The sequence below is a fragment of the Schistocerca gregaria genome, chromosome 4 (assembly GCF_023897955.1).
Source record: "Schistocerca gregaria isolate iqSchGreg1 chromosome 4, iqSchGreg1.2, whole genome shotgun sequence".
Taxonomy (NCBI): Eukaryota; Metazoa; Arthropoda; class Insecta; order Orthoptera; family Acrididae; genus Schistocerca; species Schistocerca gregaria.
In genome coordinates this window covers 670,872,025-670,895,172 of record NC_064923.1, presented here as the reverse complement: position 1 = coordinate 670,895,172, position 23,148 = coordinate 670,872,025, and positions in this window count along the sequence as shown.

Here is a 23,148-nt window from a genome sequence, read left to right as displayed (position 1 = left end):
TGTGGCATGTGGGTTATCCTCACTCCAAACATGCGAATTGTGCATGTTGAAGACTCTATCAAGCCCGAACGTTGCTTCATCTGCAAAACAACACAGAGAATGGAAACGTAGGATGAATTTGACACTGTTTCAGGTACCACTGCGAAAACTGTGCTCTGGGTGGATAATCAACTGGTTCCAGGTTGTGGATACGCTGTAAGTGAAATGGACGTAACAATTGCTCTCGAAGGACTGTTCTTACAAACGTCTGATTCGTCCCCATGTTACGTGCAATTGCAAGAGTGCTGATTGAAGGATCTCGCTCCACATGCTGCAAGACAGCTTCCTCAAATTGCACCGTTCTTACCGTGCGAAGGCATCCCTGTCTAGGTAACCTGCTAAATGACCCGGTCTCACACAGACGCTGGTACACAGTATCAAAGGCCGTATGATGCGGAATACAGCGATTAGGATATTGTTGTTGATAAACCCGCTGTGCAGCTTGTCCGTTGTGGTGCGCTATGCAGTACGCACCAACCATAGCAATGGTGTATTGCTCCATTAGTAAACAGAGACAATGCTCTACTACACTGCTGGACAGCAGTTGCCTACAACTGAAGAGCGTAATACGCCTTCTAACTACTGAAGATCGTAATACGGCCTCTATCAACTGAAGAGCGTAATACGTCCTCCAACGTTTTAAATAATCCTCGTAGGAAAAAAGGACATTAGGGAAAAATATTTGTTTTGATGTCCCCCACAACCTCCCAGAGTTTGTCGGTTTAAATACTTTTCACCCTGTACACCAAAAGTCGTGTCTGGGATGAGCAAAATCGGTAACCCTTTATGTGCTTGTGTGTGTGAGTGTGTGTGTGTATGTGTCTATGTGTGTGTGTGAGAGAGAGAGAGAGAGGGGGGGGGGGGGGGCTTCTAAATCCAAATTCCAGAGAACAGCTGAAGGCGAGGCGTTGCACCGTGTCGACAGCCCGGTAATGTAATGTGATGTGATGTTATTGTGAGCCGGCTGGTTGGACCCGGACAACGTGCTGGGAGGAAGAGCCAGCGAGGTGTGTCGGCTAATTGGGACCGGAGAGCGAGGGCGGTTACACGCTAGGTTGGCCGGCAACTGACCGCAGGCGGGCCTGTGAGGTGGGGGGGGGGGGGGGGGGAGCCGCGGCCAGATGAAGACATTGTCGACCACCGCCGGTAGTTGCGCTCAGCCACAGGCCTGCCCACAGCTCTGCACCAACAATCAATCAATCAGTCACTCACCTCGTGTGCTGGGCATCCGGGTTGGGAACCGTCGCAGGCTGCTGCTCCACACCAATTCAAGAGCTGCTTCTCGGTGCAGTCGTCCTCCGCAGTTGAGCGGTCAGTGTGTCTGCCTGCTACGAGGATCTGCCTACTGTGAGGATGACTTGGATTCTGTTTTGGGTAGTAACAGCAATTCTTCTTCTGTGAGAGGACGGAAACAGGGTGCAGTAAGCGTCGTGAGGAGCTACTAGCATAACAAGTAGCGGCTACAAGACTAGAAAACTTGACAAGAGCTGGGAAAGAGTTGAACTGACCACATGTTCCTCGATTTCGCATCGGAGGATGACCGGGCCAACAGCATCGCGTGGTCTGGAGGAATCGTTCGTGAAGATTTTTTTTTTCCGTTACTACTCGGGAATCACGCAACACAGCTCAACAATAATTGCTGAGTATTGAGCTCATATCCTAGTTATTACGATGAGAAGCCGTTCGACAGATGAAGAAACGGAAGGCACCACGAGACTGCAGTGCGCCGATCGAAGCCGGACGAAGTGTCAAGTGTCTGTGGGGTACCACAGTTCTTCTCTAAAGTTGCAGGACTGTTGTAACTAGAAAAGGCCATCTACTTTCTTTTGAATCGCCTGTATACTTCGCCAATGAACATTTCGGAACAAAGCTTCATCGTCAGCCTTTCGTGAGATTACCGAATCAACTTCATTGTAGTGGCACCACAACAGAAATGCGTGTGTTTGGAACCTTATGATCCATTCTTAACAGAAATTTTCGAAATTTGTGGTCTAATATGTATTGTGGGAGGTCATATTTTATTCTTCTTTCTACTCGAACGGGGGCTGACGCTCCAGGTTAACGAATTGAATCCTAGTAATAGGTTTGTTTACAAACAAATAAATCTTCCGCTACCAGTCACGATTATTCTTTATTATTCTTTTTGCACGACGCGTTTCGGGAAATAATTCGCATTTTCAAGTGCGTTTTTTGTGTGTATTAAGCCTTTTCTTTTGATGTTATAAACAAACCTATTGTTTCTACAGCCGCAGGCTTTCAAAAACCATTTATAATGGATAGAATCAGGTTGAATTCCAGTAGGCGTCAACAAAACTTAAGCAATTTTCCTCTCCAAAACTGTGATGGAGGAAGATATAAATTTAAACGTTTCAGATCTGAATTTCGTCTGGAGAAAAGAAAATTTTTCATTATGTGGTAATGCTCTTAGATGATTTTAGATCCAGGATTTATATAAGAAATATGTGCCCGTTTTCAAAACATACTTTGTACACTAGGTTTAGATTTATGGACTAAAATAACTAATTATGAAGTTTTCTATGTTGTAATAAATAATTAGTATGCAAAATAACGATAACAATATTCAGTTACATGGTGGAATACAGCAAACTAACCTCGTCTGCTTATTCCGGTGGTCACGAGCTGCTGCGCACTCTTACACTGTCTACACTGTCTTGCCAATGTTTTCATAGTGGTGCCCAACAGTTAGTGGCAGCCGTAACACCCCCCTTTATTCCGGAGGCCATTGCACGTATCGGCATGCGGTTTTCGGCGAATCACAGCGGACTATGGGGCACATACGTTGGTACATGTACAATAATCACAACGTTTATATTGACCGAGGTATGAGGCAAGTACATGTTTTTTTTAAATGGGTCGCTATACTTTTTTACCATAATTCGAACGCTCTGGAAAAGACGCGTATAGTGATGTAACGCATGTTGCTGTTGTGATTCAAACTTTGCTTAAAAGAGGGCGGATGAGGATTTACGTACGTGGCGCAGGCCGTGCATGCTGCATAGAGCACGGCAACTCGGCCTGCGGGTCGCGTGAGCCGAGTTTTCCGCAGCCGCTTCCGACCGCCTCTACATTCAATCGTATATTAAATCCCAGCGTCTTTTAAGCGAAGTTTGAATCACAATCCTGTATATTCTTCTGTATACTAACGCAAGTCGATAGAATTCCTTGTTTCTCTAGAGCTGTTGTAGCATATTTATCTGACATTGAGTCTCCAAGTCTATTCTGTTAATACCAGACAATTTATTAATTCGTTCCGTTACGTTCTATAATTTGGTTTAGGAGTTTGAAATAGATTATTATTTTGCATCCACGTCTAAACTGGGCCTACGCCTTTCCACAATTAAAATCTTAAGTTCCTTCGGTAATAATTTTAGTAAATAACGTGTATATTATGGTCAGAAGGTAGAAAATTCTGTAATTTTTTTAATGCTTCTGCATTCTTTATTTTTAAAAAGAATTTTCAAGGTAGTCATAGTGGCTAATCTTGGTGAAACTGAAGCCATGACTGGAAAACTTAATAATAAATTCCGTGTACGCTCTACTTACTGCGCTGCTGCACGTATCAAAGCAAAACTTCATCAGGCCTTCAGTTGGTTATCGAAGGACTTTCATTCTGTGAGTCTGTATACCGTGATGGGACAGTTTCTCACAAACATTTCCGCCACATATGGAAATGAGTAATGAAACTCTCATTCAATGCGAAAAGTTTATTCACGTCGACAAAACCGAAATACCACAGTACCAGTGATGGTCAGTAGATAACTGGAGCTGTCTTTCTATTCTTTTACTTTTAACTCATATCTGCATGCAATGTAGCAGTGGGAAATCTTGAAAGGACCATGAGGCGATGAGGGGGGAGACACACGGCCGAATTCATAAGAGAATCACACTCCAGTAACAAATTGTTAGAAAGTCCGCGGCGCGTCTTCCGAAGGTTACCCGCCACCAGACACAGGCTGTTGCCCTGTAGAGGTGCCACAGAAAGTTGGGCCATTGTGCAGAAACGCAAATAGAACTTTCCGTAGAGCAGCACCTGGGAAAAACGTTTCACGATCAGGAAATGGACTGAGAACCCTCTTTAGCTGGAATGCACATTTGCATGGAAAGCTGGCCGTTTCCCCAGAAAAGCACAGTAAACTAAAGATAAGCACTCAGTAATGGATACGGGATGTTCGGTCCTGGGTCTTAGAAACTGTGAGATACCACTAAATGTTCGGACATCGCAGAAAAACAATGTTTATTTGATCTTGAACCTACAGCTACTGGCTCCTGTTAACAAACTCTAAGCTGAAAGACGCACTGTACAGTGACAAGGCAGAATGCCTCATTGGCTGAAGAGAAAGACAGAGAATGATGTGAGTTTTACAAAGAAGAAATTTAGATGGACATGAATAAATGTATCCAGAAAAATGTGTGTTAGATCTAGGACGTCCTTTGTTGGATCGCGACAGGTAAGGTAAAAAAGACAAGGCCTTAATGGTAATAGCTGACACTGGAAAACATACGAGAGCAGCATGGGTGCACACAGCTGATGGTAATCATTGTAAATTGTTGTTTGTTGTAGTTGTTGAAGATGGCAAGGCTAACAAGAATCGTGCTCTCTGCCTCTGCTCAGCTCCCACATCCGTTTAAATGGTTCTGAGCACTATGGGGCTTAACTTCTGAGGTCATCAGTCCCGTAGAACTTAGAACTACTTAAACCTAACTAACCTAAGGACGTCACACACATCCATGCCCGAGGCAGGATTCGAACCTGCGACAGTAGAGGTCACGCGGTTCCAGACTGTAGCGCCTAGAACCGCTCGGCCACTCCGGCCGGCTCCCCATCCGTGTGCCACTATAACACGACCACGTTCCTTGGCCGGTTTCATTCTGCCAGCCTACTTCAGTACTCTGTAAGCCATCAGACTATGTCTGGAGGGTGGATTTTGTATGTCATGATACCAAAACATAAGATCGTAAGACATACGAGTAATTTCCTATCCACGATAACTTCGTTTATGTTCTCAGTTACTTGAGTAAGTTTGTACACACTATTCTGCAAACAACGTACTAACATAGAAGTTAAGTTATTTTTATTACAGATACTGTATTTAGGGTATCTGAAACAAATTATTAAAGAGCAGGAAGGAAAACTGGAGAGGTAGCGTTTCCGAATCTTTTTCAAAGCTTATTTCGTCACAACACGTTCAAAGTTATTCACTATTTTAATATTCAGAGCGTGAGCCGTAGCTCTTGTCTTCATTAACGAGATCTCTGGCTCTTAATTAAGACTAAGTGTATCGTTCGCATCCCTCGAACAGATTAACTAATCACAAGTAGCCTTAACCGTTCCGGAAGAGTTGGATTATGAAAAAACGTGTGTCGGTGCATCGAACTACTATAGTTACCTCTATACAAACCTTAATTACAAACAAGGTGTTGTAGCGATTCTACCATGCAACCCGTTCGGGTCACGGGTTACAATGTGTGGCATCATTTCATATGAAACTGTTAAGTGTAATTTAAAGTGTATGCTTTAATAGATGTACTAAAGCAGTAAATTTGTGCTCCTTAAAATAAAGCACATCGTACACTAACGAAAAAGTCATGTATCTGTCCAGTCTTTATTCCAGGGCTACGGATGGGATTTTGCGTAATACGATTGTCCCTTTCCAATTTTGTGAAATACTACGCCCTTTCAACCGTAGAAAACGGCTAATGACCTTGAAGTTTCAGATATTTTCGTGCAAGCCAGCGACTTTGCGACATTTATTTTCCCCATATCTGGAATTTTATAATATTTATCCTTTCATTTTGATGGCAATAAAGATCTTGCGTGCGTGAAGTATTCAGAATATGGAATATTGTCAAAAAATAACCACCTAGCTCAGGAATACTTTGTGACATGAGAAGACAAGGACAGTAGAGTTAAATTCATCTACTAACAATATGGACTGACCTAGTGTTTCTTCGTTCTCAAAGCGGTGCTGATATTCAAGACCATAAAAGTGGGTTAAAAGCTGTGCGCTATCTGAGGAAGTTAACCTTCCATTACTGCGCCACTGTTTCACCAGGTATCCAGTCTAGCTTACCAAATTCCCAACCAGACTAACATTAATTATAATCTTTTAGTACTCATCTTACGATAACTGGTGATTATATATAAAGACAATTTAAATAAAAAGAAATAAATCAGTTTATATTTGGACATTTATTTTAACATTGATCATTGTTCCGTTATAATTTCAGCATATCAAACTTGATTCATAATTACACTGGTGCCTTATTTAGGATTGTGTAAATGTGCGTTTGTAATCTTACGGAACACATCAAATAGGGAGCCAAGATTGGGAGACTACATATAACACTGCATTCATAAAAGAACACACGAAGAACGTTGAAACATATCCAAGAGAAAATTAACCACCACCAACCGATTCCATTTTCACCCAAAGAAGTTACGTTCCTAGTGCAATCCTGTCAGTCATGAAATTACCACACAGTGGTATACTAAATTCGTACTAACTCTCTGTGAAATCTTCCCAAAAATAATAGCTGAGGGTTACTTTGATGCTTACACCACATGCTTCACGGGTCAACTTGGTTTACACAAAGAGTCTAACTCCACAATAATTTTGATAATTAAAATAAATTACATCGGAACGCCATTTACAAAAGAAAAACCTAGAAATGGTTAATATCGTCTTACTATTAACCTGATGGGTCAAACAATTGTATAAGCACGTGGTACTGGTCTTACAAAGTACACCCCACGTGGGTTGAACATTAAGAAAAGTTGATATATTGAAAAATATTGTTAAGGCGAGACGTTATAATCTCACGCACATTCGCATTTAAGATTGATTATCTTAGTTAGAGTTACTAATCAACACATGGTTCCACTTTACTCACAAAGTAGTGACAAAGCGACTACCGGAAGATATTCTGAACTTCACACTCGAATTGCAATTTAAGATAACATTAGATATTTTAGAGCTAAACCTGAAATAAAGGTGATTAAATTTTCAGTTAGGCCGAACTTAAGAAATCCATTGTCCTGCGGACTTAGCAGACACGCGCTTAGCCGGAGATCTTACCACTTCAGACGCTCGCCGCGGACCGACTGACCTGTGAGGCTCCTGCCGAGCGTGCTTCCGTATACAAAACGGAAGTGACCAGAGAGGCAGCTTCCTATACAAACATATCGAGGGACAGACAGGACCATACTAAGAATAGAAACCTCTCCTTTTAGAAAACGTAGGTACCTGTTCCGACGTTGGTCCTACTGTTCTCTAGCAGAGAGGCTTGTCTGCTACCATCAAGCATGGAACTAGAAATACATTTGCTCATTCATCCTTTCACACAGAAGGGAAGGGGGATGACAGTATCTTATCATATACAGTATATAAAAGAAAGTGGATGTAGGCTCTGTATGAGACTGTGTGACATTAATTACATATAAACTGTGTTAAAGTGTAGTAGAGTGACAGATCGTTCTTGTTTATGTGTAAAAGTAACACTGCTCAGTCTCCTCCCAGATAGTCAGAAACACCACAGTAAATTTAGAAGAGGAATGTATGCCGTAAATGTCAAAAGATTTAAGAAATTAACATGAAAGGAATCCAACAGAGTCTTTTCCATATGCAGAAAAACATTTGCCACAAAGTTTGCCTATTTTCTGAGATTTATTTTTCTACTTCCTTAAAATGAAAGTAATTACAGGTCTGTCGTCATTAAAACAAAATACGTATTAACTGTGTTAAGCAAGGTAATCAAATAAAACTTTTACGTACTTATTTATGCATGCGTGCAGTGCAACCATGTAAGGGGAAAAAAGTAAATATTTGCATTTAACAAAATATCGTCTAAGTAAGGTAATTAGTTAGACTCCAGCTTACAAGTTAAGTGGTTTCAGAAAAAGAGTCATGATACATAATTAATACGATATTGTCGGCTACTGTACGTTATACTCAGAAACAAAATTATCATGCGAAATAAAACTTGGTCTTTTTTTTACTAAACCATTCATGGACATTAGTTTCCTACAATTTCAATTGCCACAGTTGTTTCTGTCGGTGTGTGTAGTCTCTAAGTTATTATTACAATCCTCGGAAATAATTTCCTTTCGCATTCCAATGACTGAAGAATTTTTTTATGTAAAATATAATTCTTACTCAGAATGGTCTGCACAACAACTTATATTCAGATAGTCAGCTCTTCACGTTTATCGGCAGTAGCAGAGTGTTTACGAGAAATCTACAATGACGTTTCTCCACTTGCAAAAAAAATGGCTTTGTAACCAGTTCAGATATAATAAATTTCGTTCACTTACGTTTTATATTTTGCAATGTAGTCAGACGAACGTCCTGCTAGTATCTCATGTGACGTGGTTGTCTCTGTTTCAAACCAAAGAATACAATCAAAATAAAAAAAAAGTGTAACGCAAGCAGTTGAACATTCCATCTGCAATGACAGCACTAAGCGAGAACATACTCCAGCTTAATGTTAACCCGAGATATAATATTTGAGGTTAAAAAGCTAGAGCGCGATTTTATCACAAAGTAGTACCTAAGTCAAAGAGTTGCCCACTTTTACGGTACAATGTTCTTCACAGCTCAATGCATTACTTTTCATCTCATGTAAGTAAGTATGTCACAAACCCGAGTGTTGATTTTTCACAGTACAATGCTTTACTAAACCTGGAACCGTTGGAGGTGGTATGCTCTTGTCTTCCCTCGGAATTTGACTGACTTTATTTAATGCGGTCTACTTTAGAAGGGCTTACAGTTTAACGTGGACTCTGATCCTCGGAGCAGTTTGGTAGCATTCATATTAACAAGTCAATGGCAGCCGTGAAAGAAGCAAAAAGTAAAAGAACACCGGTCCCTTTCTGGCGTTTATCCAATGAGCGACCTAGCTACGCTCATCTCAGATACCTAATTGTTAGATGTTGTCAGTGATTAAGAAAATGGAAAAAGCAATGGGATATGAACCTGAGGGAATCGTCCAGTGTAATCGGATATTACATAAGATATGCTTCTAAATGACTGCATCTAAGGAAAAGAATGAAATGCTGCAGTTTACGACAGTAATAATGAAGCAAAGAATGTACTTTTCATTCTTGGTTGAATAACAGCATTCGTGGTCATTAAAGTTCGTCGCTTTCAAGGAACTGTACATATTGTTAACAGTGCACCACCACCGTAGACTATAAGGAAGGGGGGACACGCAGCAGTCATTTTTGTGCAATTGTTCGTCGTTTCTCCTTTGATGACCGTACGTTTGACATAAAACATGACCGTCAGTATACTAATACAAATTGGGTGTACAATTTTACTGGATAATTTCGATATGGTTCAGCTTCAAAAGTATATGGGATGTTTTTATCTAATCTGTTGTACCCTACATCCTGGATGATGGTTGCTAATCGAAACCGGTAGATGGCTAATGGGACAATAAACACCTGATGGTTAAAATGCATTCTATAAAATACTTTTTGGCTGTCGCAACCTCACCTTATGGAAACATTACACATAGAAATCAGTCGCAATCCCATTAGTTTTAATCATGGGACTCAATGCCTCTACTTCCTTAAGATCATTTAAGTTCATATAAAATACTGTATTACTATTAAGTCTTCTTACCTGTTGTTGCTTATATGAGAAGAACAGCAGTACGAAAGTTGCAATATCTTCTCACTCTGCACGTTGTAATTAATGCAGCGAGACTGGCGGCTACCACTTTGTACAACTGCTACGATAAAAAAAGCAGTTTCTGCAAACTGTAAGTTGTCTATAGCAAATAAAAAACTATTAACCATTTCTGACGATACGCACGAAAAGCTGCACGTATTAGCACACCTATTTTGGGATTCGGGGAGGCTCGTCGGCCCTTCTCCGCGGATTAACGACGAGGGTTGATGTGCTGGGCGGCCCGGAAATGGTTTTTAGACGGTTTCCTGTATCCGACCAGGTGAATACCGCACTGATGCCTACGTTCCACCTCAATTACACGATTTGCAAAAATTTGCCAACCGTTTTCACAGTTCCACATGGGTAGTACTAAACACTAATAGATGGGGTAAGGAAGGATTCTGCATCTAGAAACACACGATAGTGTTTGTTCGGAACCTCAGTCTACTGGCTGATTTTAGAATGAAATGAGAGAAAGCGCACTAGAGGCCACCATAAGCAGTTTCCACTACTTTCTACAATTGGTATCGTTAGACATGAGATTTTGTTTTCTCCAGAATTTCTAAATATTTCGGGTTCTACACGTTTAAGTAATGTGTAATATATCAAAGTTATTTGGAATATATTGTTAATTCTTCAGGGACAGAACACTTTTATAGCATTTACATAACACGTGGACCATTACACCATAATTCATCGGTCGTGTACTATCTTGTACCATGAAACAGAAGAAGATCCTTCAACGAGAATATGTGATATTTGGTAATGAACCGAGTTTCTTCAATGTCTTAACAGTTTCACCTGTCTTTAAAATGTAAATTTGTGTTGATTTCTACTACGATTTTGATAATACTTCTGCTTACTTTGATTTCACCTACTGGCTACTGAAATGTAGTAGATTAATAATGCCAGCGGCCTCGCCACAATGGTACCACTGATCCCCGACAGATCACAGACATTAAGGGCTGTCGGGAGTGGCTAACACCCGTCCAAGACTGCCGAGAGCTGTTTGAAAGCGGAAGCAACTCAGCCCTTGTGGGGCCAACTGAGGGGCTACTTTACCGAGAAGTAGCAGCTCTGGTCACAAAAACTGACAACGACCAGGAGAACAGTGAACTAACTACATGTTCTTCCATTTCTTTCTTTCTTGGGGCCTTTGTCCCGTGTCACACGGAGTCGGCCGTGTTACTATTGGTTTGGCAGTGTTAGTTGCAGAGGGTGGCTGGATGCCCTTCCTACCGCCACCCCGAACCCCCTGGGACGGAATGAGTGTACCCCAGCTGTCTGTGTCTAGTATAAGCCTTGGTATAGTGAGAACGTTTCTCAAATGTCTGCGAGTCATGTAACTTGGGCGGAACGGGGGGAGCAGCCCGGTATTCGCCTAGCAGTATGTGGGAAACCGCTGAAATTCCACATCCAGGCTGGCCAGCATACCGACCCTCATGGTTAATCCGCCGGTCGGATGCGATCTGGGGCCGGCGCGCCTACCCGAGTCCAGGAAGCAGCGCATCAGCGCTCTTGGCTACCCTGGCGGGTCAGCTACATGCTCTTCCATATCCGCATGGAAATGCAGAGGATGACACGGTGGTCGGTCGATCCAACTGGGCCTTCTGAGATCTCTTTCGGCGCGGTTAATGTTTCTGCACAGTAATAACGTAACATACATACTATTAACTAGAGTATTGACAAGACTTACTCGATAGCAACGCTTTTAAATTTTAATCGAATATTTGTTGCTATGTGCATGATCTTGAAAAGATGTCACGTTTGGAAAGCCTTAGTTTCCTGGGGTAATTCTATTATTTCCAGAGAAAGACTGCAGCACATAAAAAATAAATGTCAATATCGAGAAACGGAATAATAAAATATATTAAGCTATTAACAGAGCTAGCTAGAGGCGACAGTCGTATAACTAAGTACGACACTCTCTGCTTAACAATTTCCATCTCGGAGGAGAAGGACACCCGGCCACCCTCTACAACGAAAGTTGCCAAATCCATACTAACAGCCGATCCCGTGAAGATACGGCACAGAGATAAGAAAAAAGAAGAAACAAGATTATCCTTTTTCTGACCACTAGTTTCTTATCCCAAAGGCTCAGTTTCGGACCATACACTATATACATAATATTAACCCTTAACGTTGGTAATCCAGGCAGCTGACAGTGCGTTATTGCTTCTCAAACAGCTTGAAAATCAGCTCGGTAAAAATTGTGCACCAGTGTTTAGGAGAACGTACAGTTTACAACGATGTTGCTTATGAGTGCTTGGAGGACTGTGTGTTAAATGCTTGTTGCACGGTTATGACTGTGTAGGCCCGCAACTAACGAGTGGCTGGGGCACAGTGTTACTGCTTGTCGACGAGATCACTGGTTTCCCCTCCCCGCCCCCACGGCCGGACTGGCTGCACGTATCTCCCGTAAATAACAGTAATGTGGATATAACGTGCTGTGATGGGCAGGAAACTGTAGAGAGCTATAAACTGCGACCAGCACCCCAGATGCACGAGTGTCCGGCCTTAAGTCGGGTAGTAACATACGAAGCGGAGTGTCCAACAGCTTTAAGACCTGCGAACTGGACATTATGTAAAATGAAATAGCATTTACCCTATGAGAAATTTTCCCATTACGACGCTGTAACGAACTGAGAGGTCGGCACACCCACGGTCGTAAGCTCATTGTTACCTTCACGCAAGAGCTACGGAAGTGGTTGGACACCAGCCACACACCATCGACTGTCTTGTATCACCTGGACGCAAAAGAAGCGGTATCAGCATTAGCCATGGCAATCCGATGGGATGCAAAGGCCCAGTAGATCACCGATGCTGCTCACTTCTCACACAACTGTGGTACATACTTAAGTCTCCTCTAGTAGGGTGCGACTCTCAAGCGTTTTCGAGAAGATGAGGTGTAAAGCTTCTCGAACAGAATGACCTCATCCATGCCAACCAGAATGAGCTCCGAAAGCACCAGTCAAGTGAAACCCAAGCAGCACATTTCTCGTGTGACGCACTGAAAGCCATGGATCGAGGCAGACAAGTAAGATGCAACATTTCTCGATTTACCTTCATTATCAAAAGTACGATCGTATGGCGTACCAGGCAAAAGTTTCGACTGGACTGAAGATTTTTTGGTAAGGAGACGCAGCAAGTTATCTTTTATGGAGAATCATCGTCAGATGTAGAAGTACTTCGAGTGTGCCACAGGGATGTGTGTTGGATCTACAAACGACCCATCCTAGAATATTGGACGAAATATCGTTCTTAGTGGAACGAACTTTTTAAATTTAAAATTCACTTCTGGTTGCCCACAAGAGAATGTTACATTTCAACATATACGGTGTGTTAGCTATTGTGATCAATTGTACATTAATATGTACACACTTCAGCATTCGTTGTTTTTTCTCTGCATCCAACAGTCCTCCCGCAGACATGTGACGAATAACTCGTGGTTTCTGCACGGTCTTAACTGCACCACTAAGTGGACTACGCCTGTCTGTATAGACTAATAGTATTTAGTCCATTCGTCCACACTTCAACACCTGGGGAAAATAAGCATTAGTGGCTTGCTCTTAGCATATGCACTTGTCAATACTAACCCACCTAAAAACATATTATTGCAAATAGTTATAATTATTAGTCTGCAAATGAAGTATAAACTGGTGTAATATTGTTTAATACACTGTCCTCAGTCACCAATACAAAATCTGTATACCGTAACACCACGTAGATAAATGATCTGATGAGTAATGTTGGGACTACCGTGAGGTTGTTTTGGAATGGTGCTACAGAGTTTTCTTTTTTTTTTCCATCAGTCTTTTGACTGGTTTGATATGGCCCGCCATGAATTCCTCTCTTGTGCCAGCCTGTTCATCTCAGAGTAGCACTTGCAACCGGCGTCCTAAATTATTTGTTGCATGTATTCCAATCTCCGTCTTCTTCTACATTTTTTGCGCTCTATAGCTTCCTTTAGTATCATGGAAGTCATTCCCTCATGTCTAAACAGATGTCCTATCATTCTGTTCCTTCTGTTTGTCAATGCTACTCTCATATTCCTTTCCTCTCCGATTCTGCGCAGAACCTCCACATTCCTTACCTTATCAGTCCAACTAATTTTCAACATTCGTCTGTTGGACTGCATCTCAAATGCTTCGATTCTCTTCTATCCGGATTTCTGACTACGTTTCACTACCGTACAATACTGTGTTCCAAACATACATACTCAGAAATTTCTTCCTCATATTAAGGCCTATGTTTAATACCAACAGACTTCTGTTGGCCAGGAATGCCCCTTTTGCCTGTGTTAGTCTGCTTTTGACGTCCTCCCTGCTCGGTCCGTCATTGTTTATTTTGCTGCCTAGAAGTAGAATTCCTTAACTTCATCTACTTCGTGACCATAAATCCTACGTTAAGTTCCTCGCTGTTCTCATTTCTGCTACTCCTCATTACTATCGTCTTTCTTCGATTTACTCTCAGTCCATATTCTACACTCATTAGACTGCTCATTCCATTCAGCGCATCATGTAATTTTTTTTCACTTTCACAGGGATAAAAAACATTGCAAAATGTAGAAAGATTGTCAGAACTGCAGTGCTTGGTACAGGGACTGGCAGTTGATTCCTTTCATGAATTTAAATTTACTATACGAAATAAGTGGACAGAGACATTGTTGATAAACTGCTCGATTGGCAGTCTATCAGTGAAAACAGTAGCTAACACCTGGAATGTGATATTGAGGTAATTATTAACGCGCTGGACATATTATTTTCAGCTCAATTTCAGGTTTTAATTGTTTTAGAATAAGCAACTCCAAAAGTAACATATTATATAGAAATAAAAGCGATCACATTGTACCGAAATTAGATTCCTGCACCTGGTCTATGTAGTTCTTGGCAAACGCCACAGTCAAATTTAGTTTTTGTAGTTAACCAATGTTGCCAGCAAAATTTTCATCTCAAGCTGTATGGTATTAAAAAAAACATAGCCGTATGAGTTCATTTGGAAAACGGGCACTAAAAAAAGCGCCCACAAAAGTGCAGCATCTACAATGTGTACTTCAGTTTTAATATATTTTAGCAGGCAGCTTAATTGTATAATATTGGCGATGAGATCGCGCCTTGCCTTACGGGAAGTTTCCCCTGTTGATATTCCGATTTCGCTACCCTTTGTTCCTCTAGAAGACGCGTTACTATTAAACCTATTTCGCTTCTCAGATTTTAAACATTTTATACGAGGTTACTTTATCGAAGGCTTTTTTTGAGTCTGTATATGCCTTGTAGGTGATCCTTTCTTTGTTGTTTCGTTATAAATGCAACGACAGAATTTATTCGTTCTCCTTTTCATTTTTTCTGACATACCATTTCAGCTCTTGTTGCATTGTTGTTGATGCTGTTGTTATTGTTGTGTCAATGTTCTGATCATCAGAATACAAGCGTGAGACGTGACATTGCACGATAATTTTGATATTTAGACACTCGCGCTTTCTTCTGAACTGCGCTGACAGACGTTTACTGTAAGTTTGATGCTAGGCCTCCCAATTCACGACTAGGTAGTAGAGAAGGTTGTTTCCGAGTTCCCCACCAGGATACAAACACAAGGTAGCCAGCGGCGCGGCGCTTGGACAGCCCTAGCACTCACGGTGACTGCGCGGAATGCGCAGAGCCTGCACGCTGAATTTCTGGGCCTCTTATGGAGGCGGACTGTTCGTCCTCTGGCCGTATAAATTAGCCCGTGCACTAAATATAGCCGCGACACGGCGTGCGGCATGTTAATAGACGCGCCCGGAGAAGGAGCAAGACGGCCGCTGCCCGTTCATTAGCATTTTAATTAAACACTGTGTACACACGCAGCCGAGCTGGCAGCTACACGCCAGAATTCAGGCGCACTTTGTCTTCGCTGCAGGTTGGACAAAATTTGCTCGCACTAGCCAGCAGAAATTTCTGCACTTCTGCGTCGTGTGGACTTCACTGCTGTATAACTAACTATTATTAGTCCGTAGCGCCTACTCCTTTCCCGTGCCTGCTGAAAGTTTAACGAGTACTGCGCGAAATTTCGACGGTTTAGTGCGTAATTATTAGAAGCATAGAAACTTTAGTTGCATCTGTTTGTCACAACCGATTAGAAACGTGGCGAAGGTCATTACCATCGGCGACTGTGAGTGCTGACGCTTGATAGTAACGCAAACAAGAATCGAAACTGGTCGTATCAAATAGAGCGTTTTGGCAACTGCAACTGTGTTACAGTATTATACGAGGGTCACTCCAAAAGAAATGCACACTATTTTTGTAAAAATACAGTTTTCATTGTGCATGTGTGAAAGTTATACAGTGTGTAGATACATCCTTCCCATTTGTTTTCAAACTTAGTTCAACCTGCTCCCGTGAGTGGCGCCGTCACAGCATGTCTTCAAGTTGGCTGCTACATTTGACGTTCGTCAGGAGCAACGTGCTGTCATAGAATTCCTGTGCTGTGAAAACGAGACAGTGGGAAACATCCACAAGAGGTTGAAAAAGGTGTTTGGAGATGCTGCTGTCGATCGCAGTATAGTTAGTCGGGGGGCGAGCAGGTTACGTGATGAAAGCGGGCACGGCAATATTGAGGATTGTCCTCGCAGCGGCACGCCTCGTACTGCACACACTCCAGACACTATTAACGAATTGGTGACTGCTGACAGACGCATCACAGTGAATGAATTGTCGCGCTACGTGGGGACAGGAGAATGAAGTGTTTGCAGAATACTGAAAGTGTTGGCGTTAAAAAAGGTTTGTGCCAGTTGGGTTCTCTGGATGTTGACAGTGGCTCACAAAGAAACAAGAAAAACGGTATGCAGCGAACTTTTGGCACAGCACGAGAATGATGGATGAATTTCTTGGAAGAACTGTGACCCAAGAAAAAAAGTCAAAACCACACCTTCTGCTGGAAAAGTTATGGCTATGGTGTTTTTCGATTCCGAAGGACTCTTGCTTGTGGACATCATGCCAAGTGGAACCACCATAAATTCTTATGCATGTGTGACGACACTGAAGAAATTTCAAGCTCAACTGAGTCGTGTTCGACCACATCGGCAAAAGCAGGATGTTTAGCTGTTGCACGACAATGCACGGCCACATGTCAGTCAAAAAACCATGGAAGTGATCACAAAACTCAGATGGACAACACTGAAACACCTGCCTTACAGTCCTGACCTGGGTTCATGTGACTATCATCTCTTTGGAAAACTGAAAGACTCTCTTCGTGGAACAAGGTTTGAAGACTTCGTGGAACAAGGTTTGAAGATGTTGACTCCCTTGTACACGCTGCCAAACAGTGGCTCCAACAGGTTGGTCCAGAATTTTACCATGCAGGTATACAGGCTTAGTTCCAAGATGGCGTAAGGCAGTTGAGAGGGATGAAAATTGTGTGGAGAAATGATAATATTGTTCCTAAATGATGTATCTACACACTGCAAAACTTTCAAACATGTAGAATAAAAGATGGATTTAAAAAAAAATAGTGTGCATCTTTTTTGGAGTGACCCTCGTACTAACGTTGATGGCGCTTTTCATTTAGGCGCGTTTACAGAGTGACTGAGTTCCACCTGTTTACGCAAAACACGAATTCTATTCCCTTACCTAAACATGTTTAACCACATATGCACCAACATCACTGATTCCTCGTTTTTATTTCATATCTGAGAATATTAAACGTTTTAACTGTAACATGAGTGTAATAACGTCTAAAAAAAATTTCCGCCTTACAACAAGTGATTCACAATAATTTCCGACCACCTTTCTAAAAACAATGTGCTGTTGCTGATGGCACGCTTCTCACTCAGAGCAAGTCAGTGTTCTACATATTAGTCAAGAAGGAAAAAAATGAAAAGAACAGAAGTAAAAAAGAGCAAAAATAAATCTTCCATCCTAATTCCTCATCATCGCCATTATAATTTAAACACTTATTTTCATACTTGTAATAGAAACAAAGAGCATCTGATAATGGCACACATGTTCAGAAATAAATTTGGCCAAGGGAAGTCTGAAGAATTTGTGTTTTACAAAACCAGGCAGAATCCAGTCCTCGCATACGGCAATAATCTAATCATACATTTGCTCTGAATAGGAAGAAACGATTGTTTTGCGTTCTCTCAATGTGTTTGAATGGCATACAGCCATCCTTTATTTGCATATAGTGAGTACTTAATTCTTTTGCTAAATGACAATCTGAAGATATTTAATCGAACTGGTGTGATTCGTGTTTCTTACACGCAGTGCAATAAGACAGAGAGGCTTCAGAGAAGAGCTACTCATCATGTTATTCAATACACACTGATCAACATATTGGACTCTTATTGGTTCGACCGAGAGATGTGACGCAGTGACTAACTCAATCCAGAGAAAATAGATTCAAAACCTAGGCTTCGGTTCCCCAGAATTTCCTACACCAAATGACGCGAGTGTGCTGATAAACCTCTTACGTTATTTGATTTTCAAACAGCTGAGCAGAACTGAACGTACTGAGACATTTCTCTCTTTACTATTCTGATCAACACTAAACTGACACACAATTTTTTTTAGCGCAATACAATCTGACTTACATTAATCCCTACAAAGTAATGGCCTTGACTAACAATAACCTATACCTTTCATGAATCACTTACCTCACAAAAATCTTCGTTACTCAAACTACTGCAACTCACGGAGCGCCAATACTGCCAGCTAAATAACAGATTCTAACTACTGAAGGCACTAACTACTGATAGGCATAGTTAGCAAATAAAAGATTTTGATGGAGAACAAACAATGTATTTACCTTAATACTGTTCAAAAGTCATAATATATATATCAGTTCATGATATCCAGTCTTACAAATTTCGTTTTTCCGACGGACGCACGTCCAGATCGTCCGCTCTCAAAACTCAGTCATCTCTCTTCCCAGATCCACCACTGCTGGCGACTAACCTCTAACTGCGCAACGCTACGCGCTGTTCACATCCAACTGCCCACCACTACAATAGAGAATATTCCAACAATGCGAACCAGCCACAGACTGCAAACAGCACAGTCAGTGATTTTCGTACAGAGCGCTACGTGACGTAACCAACGTAACCTAAACAGCCTATTTACAACACTTCCGACGGAAGGGTGCTGGATTCCTTCAAAACGACAGTGCCGATTTCCTGCATCACCCATCTCCAATGTTGACGGGACTCTAACTCAAACTTGAAATGGCGCTGACTCGTTAAGAACAAGAACGCCGTATTGAAGTCAACAAGCTACGTAAAAACTTTCAACCTATTCTTTTTTAGATGACGTAGCGTAAGACGGTTACATGAATGTTTTCCAAGCCACAAGGCTACAAGAAAGTTGTTCATGTGCGAACACTTACTAGTGAACGTCCATGAGTCGATAATTCAAGACACTTCGTGAGACATATTTGCACCGGCACATACAGGGTGTTTCAAAAATGACCGGTATATTTGAAACGGCAATACAAACTAAACGAGCAGCGATAGAAATACACCGTTTGTTGCAATATGCTTGGGACAACAGTACATTTTCAGGCAGACAAACTTTCGAAATTACAGTAGTTACAATTGTCAACAACAGATGGCGCTGCGTTTTGGGAAACTCTATAGTACGATATTTTCCACATATCCACCATCCGTAACAATAATATGGCGTAGTCTCTGAATGAAATTACCCGAAACCTTTGACAACGTGTCTGGCGGAATGGCTTCACATGCAGATGAGATGTACTGCTTCAGCTGTTCAATTGTTTCTGGATTCTGGCGGTACACCTGGTCTTTCAAATGTCCCCACAGAAAGAAGTCACAGGGGTTTATGTCTGGCGAATAGGGAGGCCAATCCACGCCGCCTCCTGTATGTTTCGGATAGCCCAAAGCAATCACATGATCATCGAAATATTCATTCAGGAAACTAAAGAAGTCGGCCGTGCGATGTGGCCAGGCACCATCTTGCATAAACAACGAGGTGTTCGCAGTGTCGTCTAAGGCAGTTTGTACCGCCTCAAATTCACGAAGAATGTCCAGATAGCGTGATGCAGTAATCGTTTCGAATCTGAAAAATGGGGCAGTGATTCCTTTGGAAGAAATGGCGGCCCAGACCAGTACGTTTTGAGGATGCTGGGACGATGGGACTGCAACCTGGGGCTTTTCGGTTCCCCATATGCGTCAGTTCTGTTTATTGACGAAGCCGTCCAGGTAAAAATAAGCTTCGTCAGTAAACCAAATGCTGCCCACATGCATATCGCCGTCATCAATCCTGTGCACTATATCGTTAGGAAATGTCTCTCGTGCAGCAATGGTAGCGGCGCTGAGGGGTTGCCGCGTTTGAATTTTGTATGGATAGAGATGTAAACTCTGGCACATGAGACGATACGTGGATGTTGGCGTCATTTGGACCGCAGCTGCAACACGGCGAACGGAAACCCGAGGCCGCTGTCGGATCACCTGCTGCACTAGCTGCGCGTTGCCCTCTGTGGTTGCCGTACGCGGTCGCCCTACCTTTCCAGCACGTTCATCCGTCACGTTCCCAGTCCGTTGAAATTTTTCAAACAGATCTTTTATTGTATCGCTCTTCGGTCCTTTGGTTATATTAAACCTCCGTTGAAAACTTCGTCTTGTTGCAACAACACTGTGTTCTAGGCGGTGGAATTCCAACACCAGAAAAATCCTCTGTTCTAAGGAATAAACCATGTTGTCCACAGCACACTTGCACGTTGTGAACAGCACACGCGTACAGCAGAAAGACGACGTACAGAATGGCGCAGCCACAGACTGCGTTGTCTTCTATATCTTTCACATCACTTAGAGCGCCATCTGTTGTTGAAAATTGTAACTACTGTAATTTCGAAAGTTTGTCCGCCTGAAAATGTACTGTTGTCCCAAGCATATTGCAACAAACGGTGTATTTCTATCGCTGCTCGTTTAGTTTTTATTGCCGTTTCAAATATACCGGTAATTTTTGAAACACCCTGTACGTTAGCGTATGGAGGTTAACGGTTGTACCAACGAACATCCTTCCAGAAGATTGGCGGCACCGTTCACCGTTGTCCTGAGCGTCTTTTCGTCATATATTTGTGTATTATACAATATCATAAATGGTTCAAGTGGCTCTGAGCACTATGGGACTTAACATCAGAAGTTATCAGTCCCCTTGAACTTAGAACTACTAAGGACATCACACACATCCATGCCCGAGGCAGGATTCGAACCTGCGACCGTAACGATCGCGCGGTTCCAGACTGAAGCGCCTAGAACCGCCCGGCCACTCCGGCCGGCTTATACAGTATCGTTGACTGTCTTGCTGAATATCGTTGTCCGTTTATTGTCGTAGTTACATGAATAAATACTTTGTAAAAGTGATCGGCTTGCACTTCCTTATATTCGCAAACGACGACGATATTTTTTGGTGCCTAAAACGGGGACGAGGAGCGTGTGGGTTGTCATTGGATGGCACTGCCACATGCTTTCCACTAACGGAAGATGCGTAGTTGCACTACACGGAAGGCTATTAGCGAAATGTCTTTGATAGTTCATTAGACGAACAAGGTGCAGTTTATATATTGGGCCTAACTTGTTGCCTGAAATGATCTAGGTCCTTCTGATATTACGTCATTGACCCTTTGTAGTCAGTGCACGCAAGCTTTTCTGCAGCTCTCTCTACATCCTGACTAGATGCTTCTGGAACAACATCAACAATAACAAGGTTGATGATCACGTTAATGCAATAAAAAGGATGATTTTTTTCCCCTTTCGGCTTCGCAGGCAGTCCGTTTCTGCTTTCAGCAACTATTCGTGAACTAGCAGACACATATCAGTCCCAGTTCCCTGAGACAGTTGCCCTTCTGCATCAGAACATGTACCTGGATGACTTTGTTGCAGCCTAATCTCGCTGTATTGTGAGTAATCTTCTTCGCTAAAGAAGAAAGTAAAATTGGCACTGTCGAAGTGGGCGACTAAGTCGCAACAATCATCCCCAATTTGGAACGTAGAATGAAGAGAGTTCCAAACAAAAGTAACGGTTCTAGGGACGATGTGAAACGCCGAAGAAGACATTTTCAGTCTGTCAACTCCACGATCTTTTGGCGTCTGCTTATTTCAGTTTTTCATGAGTATCAGGGGCCACCACTAAAACCCAGGACTAGGATGAGGTATAGTTTTAGGTCTACCTTGGGGTCAAGTCCCCACGAATAATTAGCATTTTATTGAGAGCTAATAGCCACTAAGGAAGCCTTACATTTCGTTAGTCAGATTCCTCCCCCCCCCCCCCCCCCGCGACCATGTTTTAATTTGCTGTGACTTGATGAGCAGTCTCTAGGCTTATGATAGATGTTGCACTTGATTACTCCTATCACACTGAGATATCTGCTATTCGCGATCTTCTTAGTCGTACTGCCTAAGTCCCAAGTCACGTGTGTATCTCGACGAGTATATCGGCCGATGGGAAAGCGATTACTCACCCAACATATCCTTAGCCGTTCCCTGGAGCGGATTTACCGGTTGAGATAAGGCCCCTACTCACTCGGAGAAATAACTCCTGGTGGGCTAGTGTAACAGACTTCTGCTCTATCAATGAGTCTGCGTCTACAGGACGTTTCTTCTTCCGTTACTCTGGGAAGGAATCCATTATCTTATGTCACCTCCGCATCGGTCACACCAGATTAACATATAGGTTTACGTAAAGGGACATGCCACGTTGTTGTTGCCGACCTTTAGAGACACTAGCTCACATCCTGGAGCAATGACCCCTCCTCGTGATTCTCCACGCCAAGCGTACTCTTCTGGATTCTTTGCTTCTAATGCTAGCGGACCACGTATTGTCACTTCAACTGGTTTCCCCGCTTCCTGCAGGTCTAACATTTTAAACTCCTATCGGGTCTGGGGTAGCTTAATGGGAATGGGTTGAGACACCTCCAGTTAGATGCTGGGCTCAGGGTCCCTCCAAACTAATGCCTCCGCCATTCGCCCTGGTCATCCCTCTTTTACTCTGTTTCAATTTCTTTCACACGCGGTTAGGCGTTTTTTGTGCCCCACCCTATGGAATGCCCCTTCCTACAGCATTTCGATGAATGCATGACCTTAAGGGTAACTTATCCTTGATACTAGGTGAAGAAAGAATGATTGAACAAGTTTTACTGCTACCTCCGAGAAAGTGGATTCTATTCCCATGTTAACACTTTGACTAAATCGCATCGGGGGTGGACGGTTGTTGGAGGGATTCCTCCCACTGCATCCTGCGCCCTAGTGAATTCCGCCCACACACCAATAACCTGATTTGTTTCTACTGTTGTCTGTCCGGGTACCAGGCTAGAAGGAACTGTTTTACTCGGAAGCAGGTCGGCGGAGAACCAGACGTGATGGAGATGCCATCTGGAGTCCTCTCTGTAACTTGAAGACCGGCCAGAATCATACACATTTTTT